Source organism: Morus notabilis, unplaced genomic scaffold (genome assembly GCF_000414095.1).
Source record: "Morus notabilis unplaced genomic scaffold, ASM41409v2 Scaffold3543, whole genome shotgun sequence".
NCBI lineage: Eukaryota > Viridiplantae > Streptophyta > Magnoliopsida > Rosales > Moraceae > Morus > Morus notabilis.
Window position 1 is genome coordinate 57,111 of NW_010366755.1, and position 11,761 is coordinate 68,871.

Sequence of the window (11,761 nt, forward strand, 5' to 3'; positions counted from 1 at the left end):
CATCGCACGACTCCACTAAAAGTTTGATGCCGAATAATCTCTCGATTCATATGCGCTATTTTCTGATGGTGTTAATACAACTTATCACACGGTCCACAGAATAAATGCATTATTATCCTTCGTAAATATCAGTGATCAGAATGGTATAGAATATTACCGTTTTACCATTCCAATCATTATTTCCTCAACTCTTTTATTTGACTGTGAATAAGAAAGACATATGTTCATAAGATGTCTCGCACATGTCACCTGATTTCACTACTGCGGTTTGAAGTTTTACTGGCCTCCTCTCTTCACTCAAATATTTCAAAAATCTCTCTTACAGCTCGGTCACTCAATGCTATAGCTAAGGGTATTATATGGAAGTGACACAATTTATAAATGAAGAGATTCGCATGTGACACAACCAAAATGTTCAGAATTCATATGTTTCTTGATTTCATTTACGGTAAGACTTATGGAAGAGCTCTCTATTAAATTTTGCCTCAATTATGTTGCACTCATCCATTTGAGGGATACATTGATTAGATTCTGATGCAGCCAAAGATGAAGACAGTGTCATAGTATATATGTGTGTGTATGTATGTATGTATGCATGTATGTATTATCCCGGGAGACATATCCTTGTGTATAATATGTATATTTTGGGACACCAAAATGCTTTTCCCCTTTGGTATATTTGTCACCTTCCTTATTGCATAGAGCTGGACTGAAATGAGCGGTTGACAGGATATGTCTCCATGGTGGTTTGATTATTATTTTAAAATGCCAAACTCTTATTTAATCATTGCTAGTAATTTTATTATCCCATAATAAATGTAGAAATTTATCTCACGTACAACATAAAGTTGTGAGAAATGGAAGTAGTTTCTCACATGTAATGAAATTTATACGAGGATTCGGCTTTGACTATGTATTATTAAAATAGCTAATTAGTTTTGTTACGGTTGTTACCTCAAGGTAAGAGTCTGTTACCTCGAAGGAATTGATTCCTTTGCTATTTTGTTCTTTTGCTATTTCTATTATTCCTTGCTCCCTCTTTTCTGTTTTGCTGTACGTTTCTCCCACAGGCTATATAATGCCCGGTTGTAATCAAGCAAGTAATGAGAATGTGTCTTTTTCCATTCTTCATTCTTTTCCTCTGATTTTGTAATATGGTATCAGAGCACCTTCTTTTCGTTGCTCATTTTTTCTAATCCATGGCGCGTGGTGGTGGTCAGCAAAATTGTTTTGCTCCATTAACGACCTCCCCTCCAGCAGCCTCTGCCCAGACATCCTCTGCTTCTACACAGAGGTCGGCTAGCAACATGGACAACTCGAATAGCCCATTCTTTCTCCATAGTGGAGACAATCCCGGGTTAGTTCTGGTTTCTCAACCTTTGACTGGATCAAATTATAATACCTGGAAAAGATTGATGCTCATGGCCCTCAACACCAAGAACAAAATCAGCTTTGTGGACGGCACCCTGGTGAGAACCCCTGCAGGTGACCTCACTTTCAGTTTTTGGTCTCGGTGTAATAGTATGGTCACTTCTTGGTTGCTTAATTCCGTTGCGAGGGAGATAGCATACAGTCTTCTTTATCTTGATACTGCCAGAGACGTGTGGATCGATCTTTATGACCGTTTTCATCAGAGCAATGCACCACGCATTTTCCAGATCAATAAGCTTCTACTTGGACTATCTCAAGGGTCCCTTGACGTTAACGCCTACTATACTCATCTCAAAATACTTTGGGATGAGCTTAAAGATTTCCAGCCCATACCGGTCTGCAGCTGCGGAGGAATGAGAAGCTGGATGGAGTACCAACAGCAGGAATACGTAATGCAATTTTTAATGGGACAGGAATACGTAATGCAATTTTTAATGGGACTGAACGATTCTTTTGCATCAACTAGGGCTCATATTTTGTTGCTTGATCCACTGCCCTCAATTGCTAAGGTGTTTTCCCTGGTCATACAAGAAGAAAGGCAACGTACTATTAGGTCAGAAGTCGCCTCCTCTTCACCGGGTTCCATGGCGTTTCAAACTTCTACATCCCTATCTCCGGTTGCTAATGCGGCCACTTTTTCACACCCCAAGTCACGCGCAAACAGGCCCAGTTGCACTCACTGTGGGTTCGTGGGCCACACTGTGGACCGGTGTTACAAGTTACACGGGTATCCTTCTGGGTTCAAGGCCAAATCCAAGCCAGGCCTGCCAGGCCCATCAGCAAACCCACAGAACTCCACTCAATCCAACTTCTCTCATCACATCACAATGCAAAGCCAGTCTCCTGCACCTCCGCCGACACAAGCACAGGGCTCCTCCCAGCCCTTGCCGACGTTCACTCCAGACCAGTGCCAACAGCTTATTGCCCTGCTAAGCTCACAGCTCCATCTCAATGCCAACAGTCATTCTGAAGTTGCTCAACCTTCTGCCTCACATTTCACAGGTATTTCTTCTCATTCTTCCAATTTTCAATCTTCGTCTGGTAGATGGGTAATAGACACAGGGGCTACGCACCATGTGTGCTCCGATTACTCACTTTTTTCTACTCTAAACCCATCGCCTGGATCTAAACTCACCTTGCCTAATGGTCATCAAGTTGACATCACACATGTTGGCTCTGTCACGTTGCCGAATTCTCTTGTGCTAACTCATGTGTTTTATGTGCCTTTATTTAGTTTTAATCTCTTGAGTATTACTGCCCTTACACAATCGTATAATTGTTCTGTTCTTTTCCTATCCAACTCTTATTTTATCCAGGACCTCACTCAGGGGAAGACGATTGGGACGGGTAAACGAGATGGCAACTTATTTATCTTGAGTATTACTGCCCTTACACAATCGTATAATTGTTCTGTTCTTTTCCTATCCAACTCTTGTTTTATCCAGGACCTCACTCAGGGGAAGACGATTGGGACGGGTAAACGAGATGGCAACTTATTTTTCTTAGATCTAGGAAATGTCAGTTGTAATTCTGTTTCTTCTTGTAACCCTGTTCCTTTGAAAATGCACAAACCAAACATTTGGCATTTTCGGCTTGGACATCCTTCTTTTGTAAAACTGAAATCAATGAATGAGAGATTGCATTTGCCTTTATCTAATTCTCTTGATTTCTGTCATTGTTCAATTTGTCCCCTTGCCAAGCAAAAACGATTGCCATTTCCATCTCCTAATCATTTATCACCCAAACCTTTCGATTTGGTACACATGGATATTTGGGGCCCTTTTCACACCCCAACAACAGAAAGGCACGTTTTTTTTCTCACAATTGTAGATGATTGCACAAGGTGCACTTGGGTTTTTCTGTTAAAAGCTAAGTCTGAAGTTAAGACAATTTTTCCCAAGTTTTTTTTCGATTTGGTACACATGTATATTTGGGGCCCTTTTCACACCCCAACAACAGAAAGGCACGTTTTTTTTTCTCACAATTGTAGATGATTGCACAAGGTGCACTTGGGTTTTTCTGTTAAAAGCTAAGTCTGAAGTTAAGACAATTTTTCCCAAGTTTTTTTATATGGTTTTAAATCAATTTCATGTTGCCATCAAGTCCGCTCGTTCCGACAATGCCCCTGAATTGACACTCATTGATTTTTTTGAGTCAAAAGGTATTGTTCACTTTTTTTCTTACGTTGATACTCCGGAACAAAATTTCATCGTTGAACGCAAGCATCAGCATATATTAAATGTGACGCGTGCCTTGTATTTTCAATCTCATATACCTGTGTGTTATTAGGGAGATTATGTCTTGACGGCTGTCTATTTAATTAACCGTCTAACTTCCCCTTTGCTAAACAACAAAGCACCATTTGAACTCTTGGCGCGTGCCTTGTATTTTCAATCTCATATACCTGTGTGTTATTAGGGAGATTGTGTCTTGACGGCTGTCTATTTAATTAACCGTCTAACTTCCCCTTTGCTAAACAACAAAGCACCATTTGAACTCTTGTATCACAAGCTCCCCTCTTATAGTCATCTCAAGTTCTTTGGTTGTCTTTGCTACGGCACTACCCTAGCACGTCACCGTACAAAATTTTCTCCCTGTGCTCGACCTTGTGTTTTTCATGGCTATCCCTTCGGATATAAGGGCTATAAGCTTCTCGACCTCACACCAAACACAACTTTTGTCACACGCAATGTTGTGTTTCATGAGTCTCTCTTTCCTTTTGCTGTTTCGGGCTCCACACCAAATCAGGATCTATTCCATAACCGAGTGCTCCCTCGGCCTTCTCCTGATGTCTTTCAGTCCCCTATTCTAGCTTTTCCATTGTCCATGCCACCTCCCGAGTCTCCCTTGGTTGATTCCTCTCGTCCAAAGCGTACTGTCAAACCACCCGCTTACCTGGCTGACTATCATTGTTCTTTGGCCACTCTTTCCAACCCTTCCTCTTCACACACACCTTATCCTCTATCTTCCGTTATCAGTTATCACCGTTTCTCCGAGTCTCATCGTGCCTTTAGTCTTGCTATCTCTTCCACCCTCGAACCACACACTTTTTTGCAGGCTAATGCACTTCCAGAATGGCGAGCAGCCATGACAGATGAGCTGCGTGCCTTGGAGGAAAATAAGACTTGGCATATTACATCTCTCCCTCCTGGCAAGTATCCTGTCGGTTGTAAATGGGTATACAAAACCAAATTTCACGCTGATGGGACCGTGGAAAGACATAAAGCACGCCTTGTTACGAAAGGCTACACACAGAGGGAAGGTATTGATTTCCTCGATACTTTCTCTCCCGTTCCTAAGCTAGTTACAGTCAAGTTATTACTTTCCTTGGCGGCTATTTATGGCTGGTCACTTACTCGGCTTGACGTCAATAATGCCTTCTTGCACGGTGAGCTACATAAGGAAGTTTATATGACTCTTCCCCCTGGTTACCCTTGTCGTGAGGGGGAGACTCTGCCCGAGAGGGCTGTTTGTAGGTTGACAAAGTCGTTGTATGGGCATAGGCAACCTTCATGACAATGGTTTGCTAAGTTTTCAGGGGTTCTTCTTGATGAAGGCTTTGAAAAATTAGCCAGTGACCATTCACTCTTTGTCAAGCATCGAGCCAACAGTTTTCTAACTCTCTTAGTGTATGTTGATGATATCGTTATTGCAAGTAATGATCAAACTGCTGTGAATAGTTTGAAGACTCTTCTTGATAAGCGTTTTAAGTTGAAAGATTTGGGGTGTTTCAAATATTTCTTGGGGCTTGAGGTTGCTCGCTCTCACTTAGGCATTTTAGTTTGTCAACGCCATTATACTTTGGAACTGCTCTCCGACACAGGAAACTTAGCTTGCAAACCCGTCTCCACTCCAATGGAACCAAATCTCAAGCTCTCTCAATCCGACGGAGATTCGCTTGAGGATCCAACAGTTTACCGAAGGCTTATTGGCAAGCTCCTCTATCTCACTATCACCCGTCCAGATATATGTTACTCGGTTAACCGACTGAGCCAGTTCATGACTGCACCTCGGGTTCTTCATTTGCATGCTGCCCATCGGATATTGTAATACCTAAAAAGTACACCCGGCCAAGGCATATTCTTCACTGCAAATTCTCCTATACAGCTCAAAGCTTTCGCTGATTCAGATTGGGCTAAAAAGCGTTTTAAGTTGAAAGATTTGGAGTGTTTCAAATATTTCTTGGGGCTTGAGGTTGCTCACTCTCACTTAGGCATTTTAGTTTGTCAACGCCATTATACTTTGGAACTGCTCTCCGACACAGGAAACTTAGCTTGCAAACCCGTCTCCACTCCAATGGAACCAAATCTCAAGCTCTCTCAATCCGACGGAGATTCGCTTGAGGATCCAACAGTTTACCGAAGGCTTATTGGCAAGCTCCTCTATCTCACTATCACCCGTCCAGATATATGTTACTCGGTTAACCGACTGAGCCAGTTCATGACTGCACCTCGGGTTCCTCATTTGCATGCTGCCCATCGGATATTGTAATACCTAAAAAGTACACCCGGCCAAGGCATATTCTTCGCTGCAAATTCTCCTATACAGCTCAAAGCTTTCGCTGATTCAGATTGGGCTACATGCCCGGATTCTAGACGATCCATCAGTGGTTTCTGTGTGTTTTTAGGTACCTCCCTGGTCTCTTGGAAATCCAAGAAACAATAGACTGTATCTCGTTCATCAGCGGAAGCTGAGTATCGATCAATGGCCAACACCACTTGTGAGTTGCTTTGGTTGTTTTCCTTGTTGAAGGATCTGAAAGTCAAACATAATGGACCAGCCCTACTGTTCTGCGACAATCAGGCAGCCCTCCACATTGCTGTCAATCCCGTGTTTCACGAACAAACAAAACACATAGAGATTGACTGCCATGTTGTGCGCGAGAAAATACAAGTTCGTGTTTCACGAACGAACAAAACACATAGAGATTGACTGCCATGTTGTGCGCGAGAAAATACAAGCTGGTTTTTTGAAGACAATGCATGTCTCCACTCGAAACCAACTAGCCGACATCTTCACGAAAGCAATTCATCCAACTCAATTCCTTTTTCTGCTATCCAAGATGGGAATTCACAACTTGTTCTCTCCATCTTGAGGCAGAGTATTAAAATAGCTAATTAGTTTTGTTACGGTTGTTACCTCGAGGTAAGAGTCTGTTACCTCGAAGGGATTGATTCCTTTGCTATTTTGTTCTTTTGCTATTTCTGTTATTCCTTGCTCCCTCTTTTCTGTTTTGTTGTACGTTTCTCCCACAGGCTATAGAATGCCTGGTTGTAATCAAGCAAGTAATGAGAATGTGTCTTTTTCCATTCTTCATTCTTTTCCTCTGATTTTGTAATATGTATACTACGAGAAAAAAGATTGCTTTTTTTTTTTTCATACATTTTAACACATCGAATGAGGTTGGTATCGCCACCGAGTGTGGTGGTCTAGTGATAATAGAGTACGGTGGTGGGGTTGTAACCACATATTCGAATGCTAGATTACTCATTTAGGAGTATTAAATATGAAAGCTTGTTTACTAACAGCCTAATACTTAATTTAGAGTACTCTTATCATTAGCACATTCGGTGAGGTTAAAGTGGCGCACTCTTCGTTTCAGGGGTAGGGCCCACTTGTAGGGCCTTGATCAGTAGGAGTGTTCAAATATGTGTAAATACCCATTCAAACTGATCAGAATGATGCATGCAAAGTGCAAATAACTGATCATCAAGTGCCAATTGGACTGGATGACACTTTCTCAAATCCGGACGTGCAGATCAGATGCAAATTGAGCTTAAAAATAACCGATCCAAACCAATCTGCAATAGTTTATATGTGCATATTATATATAAAAAATATAAGTCTTTTTAATATTTTTCCAATGTTTACCTAGTTTAAGCCTTGCTGATTTTCTAGTTCTTGCCTTGCTAGAGGAGCTACTTTATATGGATATTTTGTTGAATTTTTTGGTCTTCTATGTGTCAGATATGCATTTATTGTTGAACAATGAATGGGATTTGATTTCCTAGATGATGTGAATAATTGGGGATCATTATAACACCGACGTGATTTTAAAAGTTTCTAAAGTTTCTAACTTATTGTAACTTTAGATATATTTTTCACAAGTAAAGGGGCATAAATTTAACTTTTCAAGCTTAACCAACCGGTTAAATCCATACGTGTGGATTAGATTGGATTGGCTAACATTTTAAGTGTGTATTGGTTTGGATCCAAAGTTTTCAAACCAACACATGTGCGTATCAGATTGGTTTAAATAAAAAAGTACATATTAGATTGGATGAAGGTCTTCAGCAAACATTTCTATCAGCGGCTAGGGGGCTTATTTGCTAACGCACAGAGAAGGAGGTTTGCTAATATTGGTCACTCCTCCCCCATACTTCTTCTTTATCAAACAACTAGGCTGCTATCTAGCTAGCTATTTGCACATTTTTTTTTCTCTTTATTTTTAATGTTATTTGCATGGGGAATTTAATAGAGGATTGTGAGTGCCAGCTTAGTTTTGATGTGTTAGTTGTCTCTAATATCACTCATTCTTTTTCACAGTTTATTTAAAAAAAAAAAAGGTTAGCTCAGAATTTGGAAATTTGAATTTTGATGAAGCCATGAGGTTGTGCATTTCGTTCTAAATATCTTGGAGGTTATTCAAAGCTTAATTGAGTCGATACGTATGATTTGTCAACTAGTTTTCTGGTAGAGTATGAACGAAACGTTTTCCAGAAGAAAAAGAAATAGGAAGGTGCAATTTTTCTTGAAGAAAACCGGAATAGTGCAGTTGAAAGACTGTAATGAATAACCAATTACACCAAAAGATGCGGTCAATACAGCCAAAACCACACCAGTAACCCAAGTCAATTGGAGAGGTTTTTTAAAGCTACCAGTGAGATACACACGAAATACGTGAATGATGAATAAACATTTCATTAGAAGGGATAGGGTAATTAATATTTGTAAGCAGAGGAATCAATTACAGAACTATATAAGTTGAAAGTCCGCAGAAAACTAGCTAGTGCTGTAACTCTAAGAACTGAATTAATACACTAATTTCTGCTTAGATCATCCATTCAAATTAATCAGCTAGAATTTTAAAAAAATAAAAATAAAAAAATGAATTAAGAGGATAACTAATATCAAAAGATCGGTACATCTCCCAAACTAGATTGTTAACTACCACAATTCTCTATTAAGCCCTCCACTCAATATTATGTCTTAAAAAACATAGAAGTAGGGAAAAAAATGTGAAAGAAAAAATCCGAACAAAAATGTTATTTATGGAATTGGAGGAAAAAAGAAGAGAGATCGATGGAGGGACAGCACATAAGAATAGTATGGCAAACCTCAAATTTAATAGCATATTGACCTCCAACCAAATTGCGCTTCTTTGGCTGAATTCTATTAAATGCTAATGGTATGTATAAACTGCGTGAATTAATTTGACGAAATTGATCTGGATATGTGAAATTGAATTCGAACACGCCATTCTTCGTTTACCGGCGAGTAAATATAAAAGATCAGGTCCAAAATATTAGAATATATATTCTGATGATGATGAAGATGATGATGATGATGATATTATTATTATTATTATTATTATACGAGTGTGATTTTAATGGTTACTCCAATATTTATCACTTAATGAGTATTATTGTTTTAACCGTAAAATATTAATTTGACAGTTGTAATATATTAGCTAGTTGACTATAAAATTTCATGACAATTATTGAGATTAAATTTTTATCACGCTATATTATTAAATTTCTATCTTTGATGCTAACTATTAATAGAAATATAACTATTAAAAATTTGTATATGCACATACATAAACTAAATCATCCATGACTAGTTGATTTTTTTTTTTTTTTATATACATAATTTAAAGGTAATTACCAGGAGGCCGCTTATTAAGACTGATGACTGCATATTTTTTACTTACTAGTAACATGAAGAATAAAAACTGTATTATCATGGGGAAATTTGTCAAAATGATAACCTTAGAAGGTGAAATTAACAAATTGACTTTTTTTTTATTTAATTTTTACACTAAGCGACCGCATTTGGTCACATAGTATAAAAAATGATTCTATTGGGTTGTTTTGAAATCATTTTGTAAATTAAAATCTTTAAAATGTTAGTTTATGATAAAGCTTTCTATTATTAAACTCATTTTTGAAGGGAGGTTATAATGGAATATAGTGCATGCTTAAGGGTAAGCGTCAAACTCGTGTAAAAATAACATATACATATAGGAAAACGGCATACTTGAGTGTGTGTATGTATATATATATATATTATATTTGAGACGTTATAACATTATGCGCAATTTTTCCATGTGAATACCAGCTCTTTTTCTAAACATAAAATATTGATCCATGTTAGCGTTTATGCCCTTAGGAATAAATGTAACGATGTTCTTTGAGACATTTTGACTATTAATAAAGATTTATTTATTTCATATATCTATGTATTATCCTTGTTATATTCATATTAATTGAATGTATAATAAACAAACTGAAAGTCTGAAACTGTCATTCTAAATCTTTAATTCATGCATGTAATGAGAAGAACATGTGGAAGACAGGAATCTAAAGATGATAGTCTAAATCATATGATCCACAATCGAGAGAATAAAGTTGGACGCTTTATTCATGTTAAGATTGCTATGTTGTCTACTTCCTAACGAAGACGGTTTGTCTTGGTCGTCGGAGGTGGAACTTCATGGATAGAGACGTTGATATAGTTTCTAATGGTAAAATCTATATTAGATCGGACCAAAGTTGAATTGTTTTATTTAATAATTCTATTTGAATAAAACAATTCACTTTTGACGAATTATATGTTGTCATTTTAATCCTGAGATGGATCATGAACCCGTATGCTTGACTTGTATCTTTTGATGTACCAAAGGGAGACATTCCGACATTATGTAAAGGTATGCTTACTGGTACATTAGGGGTATGACTCGTGTATGCGTAGATTCGTTATTCATAGATAGTGGAATCCATAGCTCCTACAAAGAGTCAATGATATCCTCTTTTGCATTATCTGTGGATTGGAAAATACGAGTGCTTGGCCATTAGACTACTTTGTGTTACCTAGTGGTTTACTATTTGTAATGGTATGAATAGTGATTTTCTGATGGTGTGATAATGGAACATAAGATAAATGTAATCGGGAAGGTAAGACGGAACTTGACCTCAAGTCGATTATGGATATCCTATGGGGATGATACACAAATATATTGAGTCATGGACGAGAGCTATTTAGAGTTTTGTAAATACGCTATATAAATCGAGGGTGTAGCTCTAGGCTTTTAGTGGAGTAGCGCTAGAGTTTTATAATCATGAGACAGATTTGTTGGTTTACAAGTAACGTTGTGATAATTGAAGCTTGATTTGTATATGTCCATCGGGTCCCTTTGCTAGCTCACATAATTTCCTGTAACGATACGGTGTATTTCCTACATTTTGGTAACTTGTGTTATTTCCGTAAAAGATGTTCAAAGTTAATATAAGATTGGTTAATTCATGAGTGATTTATCGGGTGAATTAATTGATAAATTAATTCTAGATAAATTGGTTGAATTATCGTTTTAAGAGTTCTTTAATATGGGAAGACTATTGTATGACTATTTTGATCAGGCAACTTCTCTATTGAGTTGTTTGAATCAAAATTGAGGCTCTGTGTAAGTTTCCCATGTTGGAAAACTAAGAAAATAAGTTTCGCTAGTGCAGACAAGTCGACCGGTTGGGTAGACTGGTTCATGAAGACAGGTCGACTGGTCGGGTAGACCGGTTCATGAAGACTGGTCAACCGGTCGGGTAGACCGGTTCATGAAGACATGTCGACCGGTGAGTTGTAACGTCTCTGTCACCGGTCGACCGGTTGTAACTTGTAGCACGTGCTGACGTGGTGAAACTGACTTTGTAAGCGAGATAAACTTTAAAAAAACCTAATTGTTACGTAAATATGACTTCCTAAACACTATAAATAGCTTATTAAGTCATATTATTCATTAGATCACTTAAGAGACTTTTTGGAGGCTATTGACAAAAGATTCCTGAGAGGAAAAAGTGTTTAATTCTCAAGAACAATTTTTCCTTTGGCTTTCTTGTGGTTGGAAGGAGTTCAAGAATACCAAGAGGGGATTAAACGACGTGTGCTCACCCACACTCCGATCATGGAAACGAGAATAGCAAAGAAGACCAGTTGGTTGAAGCTCTTCCGGTTGTTGTTTGGAACGTTTTGATTTGTCAGATGTGCAGTTTCTTATATCTCAATATATATGATTTAGATATTTAGTATTTATGTTATATAGCATCATGAACATGTT